The sequence below is a fragment of the Phoenix dactylifera genome, chromosome 14 (genome assembly GCF_051530095.1).
Source record: "Phoenix dactylifera cultivar Ajwa chromosome 14, Ajwa_hap1_PhDact_Kaust_v1.1, whole genome shotgun sequence".
NCBI lineage: Eukaryota > Viridiplantae > Streptophyta > Magnoliopsida > Arecales > Arecaceae > Phoenix > Phoenix dactylifera.
Genome location: NC_143203.1, coordinates 19,228,873 through 19,241,570, shown reverse-complemented (window position 1 = coordinate 19,241,570; position 12,698 = coordinate 19,228,873). Strand labels below are relative to the sequence as shown.

The window sequence follows — 12,698 nt, the reverse complement described above, 5'->3', positions numbered from 1 at the left end:
GAGGTAGACATTGTTTTTAATTAAACACTATTACCAATGACTGCACTTCTTGTTTGTATATTCTTGGCCTTGGGTTTTACCTATGTTTAATTTAGTTTAGTTTGCCAGGGCACACCACTCTTGTTATTGAAAGAGTACTTCACATCTGTTGTACATTGCATTTCAGGATGACAATGGAAATTTTAGTGCCATGCTTGATTTGATAATATCCTTTAGGTATATTGTAGGTCCCAAATTGGACAATTTTAGATTATTCAGACATAATTGCTACCTCTTGAGGCGTTTTTGAAACATGTGATGAATTTTAGGTGATCGAGTAAGTCAAAGGTGGCATCATGAAGTAAAGCATCATAATTGTAGATTATGTGAGGAGGGTGTTATCTGCTAATATCAGTGGGCTATTAAATTTGACTAGTTAAGAATCCATTTAAAAAATTGACTAGTTAAGATAGACAAAATAGTAACCTGGCCTTTCTTTCAAAGATGATGCTGAGTTGTGTACCAAAATAGGATGATGCTGAGTTTTTGATAAGGTAGTAGACTTAGTGGAGGGGGAAGTTTTGTCTAGGCTTACAGATATCTTTGTGGTTTATCTATTTGACCAATGTGAAAATACTATGCAAATTTAAAGAAATGTGTTTTAGAATATCTCCAACTGAGTATGGGTTGATGCACCGGCAAGAAATCCATATAACGTCCAGTTTTCAGTTTGTAAGTCATGTAGAAGTGGTACATCACATTCAATAGTTTGGATCTTTGTTTTGGAATCATTTATCTTCAAATTCAACCTGAGCAGATCTAGGCTCAAATCTAGGTTGCATTTGGCATCACTTTCATTTTTCATGAAAACTGAAACTAGTCTTTTTTTTTAAACCAAATCCCAAAACTTATTTGGTAGTCATTTGGGTTAAGTTTTGTGGCGGCGGCGGTGGTGGAGACCATGGTAGCAGTGGCATTGTCAATAGAGGCTGACGATGGTGGTGGTGGCAGTAGCGATAGAGGCAGTAGTGACGGCCATGGCTCTTTTGGTTTTCAAAAATTGTGAAAATTAGAGATTTTTTTTTAGTTCGGACAATTTATCGAAAGTGAGAAAGGATTTTCAAAAACTAAAAATGGAAACTTGGTTCTAAATGAAAACTGAAAGTTGGAAACTCGAGTTGATGCCAAACAAGCCCTAGTTTACCATGCATGGTTCAGGTGCGCACACTCCAACTGTCCAAATATCCAATTCTCCCGTATAGTTATTTTATATTATTATAATATCAAATTATTTTCATTTCTGAAAGTTACTTTTGCGTATTTATGCTCATCCCTCCAATTCCACGTCCTCAGAGATCTATAGACTTTTTTTTTACTCATTTTTGGTGGTTATTGCTGGTAGGCTTTTCCTACTGCTGCTAGTATGAAGCTGGCGATCTCCACCCCCTCCTATTCTTTGATCGCATCGGCCATTAAATCTTCGATAGCCCAAAATTCTCTCCCAGCTGGCAAATCCCTCCATGCTTATATCATCAAGATTGGATTTTTACATGAGACTGTTCTCTGTAACCATCTCCTCAACCTCCACTCTAAATCCACCCAACTTGACGATGCCCGCAAGCTCTTCGAAGAAATGCCTGAAAGAAACCTTATCTCTTATTGCACCTTGATATCTTCCAATTCTCGGTCCGGTGATCCCAATCTTGCCTTGCATTTGATGGCCCAGTTGCATAAACTAGCCCTTGAGCCCAACCAGTTCGTGTTCTCTAGCTCGATTGCAGCTTGTTCCAAGTCAAAATCTTTGAGCTTGGGGTAGCAAATGCATGCCCAAGTGATTGTCTCTGGTTTTGGATCAGACCCTTTCGTGAGTACTGCTCTAATTGACATGTACTCAAAGCTTGAATGTTAGAATTCATTTAGCAATGATGGGGACTGATGTGGGTGGCCATAAAGATTTTGGACTTTGGCATGGGTTGACCAGTCATGGAAGTCAATTCATGTGTATTTGCCAGATCCTTCCAACCAAACGCTCCCTATTTTGTTGTTGCCTATGTGGTTCAAGCTATCTTTTGCAAAAATTAGCCATACGCATCACCATCATGCATTGACAATGATCAATAGTCGATGCATTGTGCAAGTTATTTAGCCAGAGCCTCATGATCACAAACAATGACGAAAGGAAAAACTAAAATCCTGCAGAAGAAAGCGTCTGTGTGCATCTTATGTGGCAGTAGAGGATGTGGAGTCGGGGGGTAGTAGAATTTTATTGTCATTTTCTGTGTCCAATGAAGCTCCATATTTCTTAGCAAAGCCTTTGAATTCACTACTTTATATATCTCTAGATGTTAAAGGACTGGGTAAATTGTCTCGTCAGGAGTATAAGTGTTATGACACAATATATTTGCTGTACTCAGGCTGAGTATTTACAGATTATACGGTTCAAGGATGTGCTATTCTTACCCAAAATTTAGTATTGAGAAAAATCTTTTATGTTGTCAGTTTAATTAATTGTTCTTCGAAATTTAAAAAATCTGATGAAGTCAAAAATAGTCATTGTGGTATCACTCTTGTTCTTTTGGGACCTTTCTCTTTACGTATAAGTTTAATGAATGATTTTCCAAATTTGGCTGTCAACACGAATAACCACAGAGATATCCCCACAAGGGTTTGTTTGCTACTCATCCCTAATTTACATTTGTTATTTTCAGGATTTCTGGTTTGAAAGAGATTCATCCCTGTGGATGCTGCCTTGCATGAACAATGATCTTCTCAGTCATATCAAGAAAGCTGGTTTCTCAACTCTGCAGGACCTACTGGATCTTCCCGATGCAAATTTGCAGAGGTTGCGACAGTTTCCTTCTTCAGAGTTATACCACGTATAACTTTGCTGTATAAGTTATCTTAGTAGTTACCAGTGACCAATATTTATATAAGGTACAACTGCTTATAGCTTATCTCTCTTCTTCAGATGTTGTAATGTATCTTTATGAAGCTCATTTTTTTACTACTTGGTGAAAAATAGTTATTTTCATTCATAAGCAGTTAAAATTCATTAAATTTTATATAAAGCATGACTTAATCCATAAGAGCCTAAAACTTAAGGTTTCTGGATCATAAACATCAATTTTTTTTTTCATCTCTTCAATCTCAAAAGCTCTTCCCAAACAGACTTGTTTTGGCAACTAGAAGTCCGGTGAGTAAGTTTTTAGTCTACACTTGCTGCTTATGGTTTGTCCCGTCAAAATAATAACAAATTTCATTATTTCTTTTAGTAGATGACAATAAATTATTCGCTACTAATTATTAGTTTTTTAAAAAATTATAGTTTTACCTGCCCTATCTTTTTTTTAAAATATTTTTAATTAGATACTTTGAGTTACAGGAAATTTGATGCTGCTGTCTATAAACTAACCAACATCTTTAGTGTGTCGTCACCAAGGGCAAAAATATCTTTACCCTTTTTAAACTAGTTCATTCCAGTATCCCTAATTATCTCTCATTCCGTTCTGACCCTCCACTGCCGTTCTCCGGCATTTGTCGATGGTCATCTAGCCAGACCTTCAACCATCCTAGTTGCCTCTCAGCCAGCGAACAACACATCTCCTTTTTATGAGATGCATTTGGATAACATTCTTTTTCAATTGGGTATGGCTTCAACCATTCTTGGAGTTGGGCTAAGTTAACCACAGAGATATTTTAATTAATAGTCGTATAACGGATATATCAAGTTATAGTGGTATTTTATAGTTTTGGTACCTAGAGTTTTGTGGTCACTCTATGCATAGCTATTCACTGATTGAAAAGCACTATATTTTTAGGGTACTAAAGATGTTTTAGATTTTTTATGCGAACCTAACTGACAAAAAGCTAATTGACTCGAGCAAAGATTGCGAACAATATATGAGTCTTTTAGTGAATACATCATTGATGCTAGAGGCAAGCCTATTATTACATTATTGAAGACAATAAAGAGACTAATGATGCAAAGATTTTAAGCAAAGAGAGATGGCTTGGAAAATTTTGATGTGGTTATATACCTGAAGATTCAAAAGGAAGTCCATTGCATTCAATTTTGTGGTTGCTTAAGGGGAAAAAGCTTTCCCCTATGTTGTCATGCTGTGGCAGCAATAATGTTTATGAGAAAGGAAGATGGTTGATGTAGAAGCTGGGATCACTCTGGCATCCTATGTTGTGATGTTGTGGCAGTAATAATATCATGAGGAAGTAATAATATCATTGATGCTAGAGGCAAGCCTATTATTACATTATTGAAGACAATAAAGAGACTAATGATGCAAAGATTTTAAGCAAAGAGAGATGGCTTGGAAAATTTTGATGTAGTTATATACCTGAAGATTCAAAATGAAGTCCATTGCATTCAATTTTGTGGTTGCTTAAGGGGAAAAAGCTTTCCCCTATGTTGTCATGCTGTGGCAGCAATAATGTTTATGAGAAAGGAAGATGGTTGATGTAGAAGCTGGGATCACTCTGGCATCCTATGTTGTGATGTTGTGGCAGTAATAATATCATGAGGAAGTAAGTTGAGGACTTTGTCGATAATCGATATTCCAAACCCACATTTATTGAAGCATATGAGTACATGATTTAGCCAGTCTCTGGCATGCAATCATGACCCAGAACAGCTCAGGGACTCTTTAAATAATTAGAAGAAGAGGCACCTTATTTGGATGTGACAAATGCCTCGAGGGCACAATTCAAGATAGCAGCTAAGTGGATATATAGCATAGGAGAGAGAGCATAGACTTCATCCAGCCAGCCTATAAGGATTCAAGATTTCAGTTGCCTATCTTTTGCCATTTTCAAACTCAAGGAATGTGAGTGCAACTAGGTAAAAGTAGGGGGGTGAGTTTAAACTTATGTTGGAGATATATAACTTAGGCCATATATTTTGACTTCAAAATATCCAAGACATTGTGAAATTGCTCGGAATCAGAAAGGTTTGGAGTGGTTCTGGTGCAGAATTTGAATGAAACAATGGTTTGGGATTAGTATAATTCCATCACTTGTTGCTTTTAGTACATTAGGTCAGGTAAAGCCCTTTGATTCAGCAAGTAAAGCCATTTGATTAAGCAGTCAATCTGACTCTTATTGCAGTAGCTGAGATAGTCCCTAAAACATCCAACCTAGGACTGTCCCAAAACATTCAACATTAGACCCCATTGATTGTGAACTTGAGACTCTTAATACACCACATGTTTAATATGAGACCCTATAAAACAGCTACCTGCAACAATCTATGAAGCCAGCATACAAAACATCAAACATTTGCTCTTTCTTTTCCAGCCATGAAGCATCAAACTTATTATTAGAGGTGGCGATCAGATCGGGTCGGGTCAGATTGGATATAAATCGGATCAAAAATTTGTCAACTTAAACTTGTCCTAATTATTAAACAGGCCAAAAATTTAGATCTGAAACCGACCTGTCTATTAAATAGGTAATACATGCATAACGAATTTATTAAATAAGTCAAATCAGGTTAAACGGGTTAAATAGGTTAAGTGGGTTTTTAACGGGTTAAGTAGATTTAAACGAGTTAACCAATTAAGCGAGTCAGTTTAAATAGAGTAGAAACATGTTAAGCAGATTTTAAATAGGTTAAATATATCTTAAAAAGGTTAAACAGGTTAAACGGGTTATCTGACCCAATTCAACCCGAATATTAAATAGGCTAAACAGATTAAATGTACCAAATGTCTGAGACCTGAACCCGATCCCAATGTCAAATAAATTAAACAAGTCATCCTATTTACGACCTGAACTCGTTTAGTCCAAATCTAAACCTGTTTATGGCAGGTTGACCACGAGTCAGATTGACGTGTCGGCTTATATTTTGCTAGCTCTACTTCTTATTGCGCTGCAAGAGCCTTTTAATGATTTCTCTCCATGCAAATCATGACAACGAACGTAACCACATTCGCAGTTTACTTGGAACATCAAGTTGAGATTGGAGATTGAACCGAAAAATGAAAGAATAATCAAGAAAATTAGAGCAACGACAACACATCTCGCATATTTTTGAAAAAAAGACCAACCAGGATTTATGTTGGTCGATGACATCCTTAATAATGTCGATAGGGTGAACTGAAGAGAACCGAAGCTTGCTTCAATTGCTTTCTCTCTCCCTCCTCTCCCTCTTTCCTCTCTCTCCCTCTCCATTCAAGTTTCTTTAAATGCCATGAAGCCTCAGTTACTTAGAGAAATAATTCGCGGTATCCTTAGTACCAAAACTCCATCCCGAATAACTGATATAAAGAACATTTTGATCCCACAACAAATTTATTTATCATGTGATCATCAGGTACAACTACTCTACTAACGTAGATGAACGTCGGAACTACATCAGAATAATTTGGTAATTCAAACGGCCCAAATGAAAAAAAATTAAAGAAGAAAAAGTGAGCAAGAATTGCTCAAATTAGAGAAGATGATATTATAATTTTTCTAATCCTTCTCAAAAATTTTAGCACATGCACGAGATTGCATATGCCCAATTGGCAGCAATTTAACAAGAGCCAGCAGCATCCAAAGCTACCACTCGAGCCACATGTATCCTGTTTCCGAAACAAGATGACACCAATAAAACATCCTGTTTTTAAGTAGAATTGTTAAATCTATAAGATTTTAGAAAAGAAAAAGTTCACACCGACTAAGAAAGAAATATGGTATCTAGTGTGTTTTTCTTTGAACTTCGTATAAATAAATTGAAAAATTATACAAAGCTTTCCAATATTAAAAACAAAAAAGTGAATTTCTGCTGTAGAAAACAACATTACAGTTTGAAGTGACCATTTTATACCCTTATTTGAAGTAAGGGAGAAGTTTGATTTTCATTTACAGCATTAAGTATCAACAACCATGCTACAAAAAATAGTGCTGCTCTGTTAGATGGCACCCACTAAGAAATTTTGGTAAAAGAGAATGCTCATAGATGGATACCAGTCACCACTTGTTCCTGTGATCATTTTCTGAGATGAAGATTAGTGCAGGCTAGACAAGAGCCTAGATTTGGATTGTGCCAGGACTCAAACTTTGCTGGAAAATAAAACTGCATATCAATCAAACATTCAAACATTAGGTGCACCAATTGACTGAGCCAGCTCCTCCAAGAGTTCCCTCTGCTCCATGGCTGCACATGCCTGCAAAGAACACGAGTGACAAAATATTCAGTTTTGTGAGATTTCTTGCATGATTAAACTAATTTAAACTTAGGAGCTGCATGAAGTTTCACTATTTTGTTTAAACTTGTCTTTTGTTGTACAGAAAGTTCTTTGAGACAGTAATTGTCATTAGTTCTTAGATGGCAAACTCAAAAAATGCTTTGATAAATTAAACCGGATATAACCTAGTTTATTGCAGAACTGAACTTGAGTTTACATCTCAATCATGGACATTTAAGAATATGCCTATATAACAGCATGACAACAATCACTCGCACCATAAAGAGAACAACTATTTGATTCATCGGCACCTCTTGTGGACATGTCTCGTACCTTAAAAAATGCTATATTAAAAGAATAAATAAATTATTTTTCCTATTCCATTTTTTTTAAAAAATGAATCACAAGCAAATCTAAGAAGGATCATAACTTAAACAGTCATTCCTCATGACCACAAACCTGAACGGCTGTCTCAATATTTCCAGAGAGAAAGGACGTGAGCTCAAAGTTCATCTTCAACCGGTGGTCGGTTACTCTATTATCCTACAAATCAATACAAAGTCATCAGATTATTAGATAGGATGGGGGAATCAAAGATCCCTGCATTATTATGATTTTATTTTTGAAAAAAAAAATGTTCTATTAGGGAAATTTGATCATTAACTATCCTGAGTTGAAACACATACGTCTATCAATCTTACGCACCTAATAGTGAAAATTGAATAAATTTGTCCAACAGTTGGTCTTAATTCTGAAAATGGCAAAGATTATCTGTTTACCTTGTAATTGTATGTCCTTATTTTTTCTGCACGAGCACCAGTGCCAACCTACAATTTTCAAGCAATTTTTTGCAAATGCATATGATGGTTAAAGTTTCATCATAATGATTATCCGATATAAATGTGATAAGGTTCTTACCCATCTCATTCAACAATGCTCAGAAAAAGTACTCAAACAAAACAGTCTAATTATCATATTTTATTATTATTTGAAAAGTTAGTGGGCATGCTAAAACAAAGCATATAACAAATAAACATCCAACTTCATTCAACCATGCTCAGAAAAAAGTACTAAAATAAAGCAATCTAGTTAATCATATATTATTATATTTGAAAGGTTACTCGGCATAAAGAAAACACATAAAAATAAAGGTAGGAGAATATCGATAAAAAAGAAAAACAACAAGTGCTTGCAAAATGTCAACCTCTTTTCCCTTTTCGGTTCATGTATGGTCTTTGTCTACTTGAGACACTTCTTAGCAGTTCAAGATAGACTATGATGTATATATGGTTTACTAAAGCAATAAATTTTGAGTGTTCTTAATGTCGAGATTCAAAAAGCCCAGGGGTTGTTTGGATGCCAGGTGTTCTAAAACGGATTTGCACAAATTATAAATTATATGACTTTTATTTAATTGTTGTTTGATTGCTTTTTATATAACTTCTTTTAGAAAACTGACAGATCATAAAACCTGAAAATTGAGTTTTATGAATATCAGCCTCACTGAAAAAATAAAAATTTAAAAATAAATTCACAAAACCTGTTTTACATAAACTCAGGTTTCATGATTATCTGTCTTACTAAAGCTTATAAACAACCAAACAGCCCATCAAATTCAGTTTACCATCTGGTGGAGCCAAATCAGTTTCAGTTTCTGCATTCGGCAGTTGTAGTGGCTCCAATTTTGGCAACATAAACCACAAAATAACAAGAAACTTTAGGAAGAAACATCAAATAGAAATATAATATAAAGACAGATAAAGCCAATGAGGAGAATATAGTAGACACCATCATAGAGAACATTGTATCAGCTGGGAGTCCAAGTGTTTTGCTTCAATTATTTGGGGCTCAAATATTTATCAACATAACAAATAAAAAAAATATAATGACAATAAATGGTAATCTAAATCTAAATGTCTGTTACCCTAAACCAAAGAAATGTGAATTATAAATCATCTTTATATAAACATAGCGGGCAAAAGAAATCCACAGATTCCCTGAAGTCCTGAACACTTGCAATATTTTGAATTAAAATTTGAAAATTTCATGAAAGATCCAAAAAAATTGAATAGAAAGATAACAAATCCACAAGTTCTAAATGAGAGGATTAAGAAATACATATAGAACTTAGGTTTCGGAACTTGATACCATATGAGAGGAGATTTAAGCTTGAGTCTCACAGATTAGAAATAAATTTTTACAAATTCACTTTTTTGGGATGCCTAAGTACACAACTTGGATCCACTTGACACCAGGAGGCTCTGAAGTTTTAATCTTCTCAATACTTGCAAAATCTGAATTTAATCTTTATAAAGTCCTTTTTGTGAAATTCAATTACATGATGAGATAACCAAAACAAGCACAAACGTCCCATATATACATAAAATTGAGCATTATATAGATCATTATCGGATGAGACTCTGAAAACAAACCCTTGTTTCACATTGGATTTGTTTTTGGAATTTCAAGTAAAAGTAAGACTAGGCTCACTTTGTAACCTGAGGACTTTTGTGGACTGAAGATGGATCTTTTTAAAAGAATTGAAACAATTATATACTAATATCATATGTACTTTAACTTTATCCAGAAATTATTGATAGGGAGATATTTTCAAATTATGAGCTTATATTTTCAAACTGATCCTGGTTGTCAGGATACAACAGACTGAAAAAATTAGAAAAAATATTTTATCACAACATATTTTATAATTCCAAGGGCATGGCAGTGGCACCCTTCCAAATAAACCCTAGTAAGGTATATAAATGAACTCCTCAACCCAAACACTGGTCCCTCTTCCCATTTTTCTAAAAGCTGGCCAGGCGCCCACCTAAACACTTGCCTTACGCAGAGCAGGCCTAAAGTGCCATGCCTAGGTGTGGCGGCAAGAATGTCATGAATGTCATGGGTTCGGGTTTATATAGGTCGAATGCCCATTAAGCCATAACCGACCTTTATAGTTAAATAATTTATCCCTTCCCCATTACCCGTTTATGCAATGCCATATGCCGTAACCCTAAGCTTCACTAAGAGAATGGAAGAGAGGGAAGATGATGAGCAGTTCCAATAGTCGAATTGTATCAGCAGTAGTAGTTCAGGAAGTTGGGCGGCCACCTAGGTGCCTGCCTAGAACCTAGGCACTGAGCAGCCCCCTAACTGCCCATTTCGCTCCTCCAGTCTTTTAAAAATAATGCCCCTTCCAACTACAGCACTACCTTATTTTTGACGGTAGAAAGTTTACGATCACCTTGGCAAATGAGGATCCATGAAGGCGATCCCAAGTAGTTGGGGAAAAGATGGATGGTTATGGTTGTTGCAGGTAGTTCAAGAGCACCTTCCTAATACAATAAAAGAATTCAAGTCTTCCTAAAGCAACAAGATTAAAATGAAATGGTCTATTTCTTATTGATTTTTTCCCAAATAAGACCTAACACATATTCTTAAACTAATGATACTTTTTTCTTAAGAATAGGAGGGAGTCCCATACGGGAGTCCCACCCATATATAACTACCACTGGACCTCCTCTCACCCTAGTAATATAATTACTCGAGGTCAAATCTCAGTAATAACACCACTTCAAGACTCACTCACCCCCCCCCCCCCCCCACCACCCCCAAAACACCCCCAGCCACACCCGAACCCAATTTATAAGCAAAGGGGTATGACCATGGAAGTAACACTCAAACTATTCATACTTGAACACTTATATAAGGGGTGTCTAAGTTATTTTTCTAGCGCTAAATAGAAGGAAAAAGAGTGGTTAATTTTTTCATGTCTAGCAACCGAGCATGCATAATGCACGTTTAAAGGAAAGAACTGAAAATAAAATTTCAAATCACATTAAATAAAAACTATAAAAATATTATATAGATAAAAATAATATTCTTATAAATTGGATTATTATCAAGGAGAGAGACTTAAAAGGAAAAAATTACTATATAGAGATGGAAGATTTTAAATTAAAAATTTATGTCAATAAAAATTAAATTTTAAATGCTAATCATTCTAGAATAGTTTAGTTGGTTTGTGATTGGAGTGATACATGAATTAAGCAATTAAAATGGGAAAGAAAAAATAGATGCAAAAGAGCTAATACGCTACCTATTAATTTTCCAAAACTAGGAAGGCATTTGTTGATTGGTTGGATTTCCATTTTGCTAAGATTCGCCAAAGAGAGACAGGTGATTTTGAAAAAATATTATGGGCATTTTCATCTGGAAAGTTGGCAGATGGAATCTAAAGGAGATTACGCCAAAATTCAAAATCATCATTTCCATTATAATATAGAAAGATATAGTTTATTAAAAATGACAATTTTAAACTTTGGCGTACTTTTCTCTTGATTTAGATCATCAAATTTTCAGACCAAAAGTGCTTAATTTTTTTTCAAAATTATCAATCTTTTTTCATAGCTAAAATGGAAATCTGACCAAACAACATATGCTTGCCTTTTTTGTAGGAATAAATAAGGTAACATTTTAGCTCTCTTTCCTATATGTCTTTCCTATCTTAAGTACTTGATTCATTCATCTCTCTCCAATCATTGACCAACTAAATCATTAAAGATCAATTAACATTCAAATTTTATTTTTTTATTGTTAGAGTTGCTTAATTTAAAATCTTCCATCTAATATTGTAGTGTTTTCCTCTTAAGTTTCTCGTAACAATATATTTTATATAAGTAACATTTCATATTCATTTTAATAATTTGTATGTAAGGATTTAAAAACTAATATTCATTTGCTCTTTCTGCTAATGTGTATTTCACATGCCTAGTTGCCAGTATGTATGGAAGCCCTTTTCATATGAATATCTATATTACCGTAATGACCTTCTTCCTGAGGATTACTTCTTTCAACAAAATATTACTATCTATTTTTGGGAACATTAGAAGATGTTAAATAAGTTCACTCTTTCCCTTCATTTAATTCCCTTCACTTTATACCACCAATTTTATCATATATGATACAAATATACATTCTCCATTGCCAGTCCATTATGGCTACTCTCTTACCATATTCTTCACCAACTCATTTTTATCAAGCTAATCTATCACAATTTCATCTCACAGGGAAGGATTTTTCTCCTTTTTATTGATGGCTAGAATGTGATCGATCCAACAATCATTCAAGTCACATTTGTAGGGATCATCTACCATTGAAAAATCGTTAAAAGAAATTACATCAAGAAGATGATGACTAATTTTTAACATGATGAATAGGTAGAAGATCAATCGGTCCACGCAATAGTTACCATGGCTGCAAAATTTCTTTCAGGATACTTTGCCAAGATTTTTTTTTTATTTTTGAATCCTCCATTGACAATTTATACAATTTGAAAATTGCAACAAGACCAGCTCAGTTTGGTAAAATGTCAAAACACACTTAAAAAATGTTTCCCATCAATCTTCTTTCAACCAACATTCTGTAGGTGAGAAAAAATTGGCATCATGTATACGATGACAACATTGACCATCTTTACTACTTAATGGTGGCGACAAACAACTTGTATTGAGAGAGGGGCGAGAGAGAGAGAGAGAG

At 34.8% G+C, this 12,698-nt stretch overlaps 2 protein-coding genes and 1 long non-coding RNA gene across 3 annotated transcripts in view; 1 reads left to right on the top strand and 2 right to left on the bottom strand.

Annotated features, from left to right (window-relative positions):
* Window positions 1-12,698, bottom strand: part of LOC103699494 (peptide chain release factor APG3, chloroplastic-like) — a gene marked incomplete at its 5' end in the record, with an annotated part of 34,247 nt that overhangs the window by 17,497 nt on the left and 4,052 nt on the right. The window lies entirely within an intron of this gene.
* LOC103715117 (pentatricopeptide repeat-containing protein At3g02330, mitochondrial-like) overlaps window positions 2,776-12,698 on the top strand; it is a 38,272-nt gene continuing 28,349 nt past the window's right edge. Inside the window, exon 1 of the mRNA XM_089927152.1 lies at window positions 2,776-2,913. The gene's annotated coding sequence lies outside the window, so the exon portion shown is untranslated. The remainder of the gene's footprint in view (window positions 2,914-12,698) is intronic.
* LOC148700103 (uncharacterized) lies at window positions 7,122-10,761 on the bottom strand. The gene is made up of 3 exons (XR_015973288.2): window positions 7,940-10,761; window positions 7,620-7,703; window positions 7,122-7,139 (listed from the first exon to the last, which is right to left on the bottom strand). It is a non-coding gene; the product is annotated as an uncharacterized LOC148700103 (long non-coding RNA).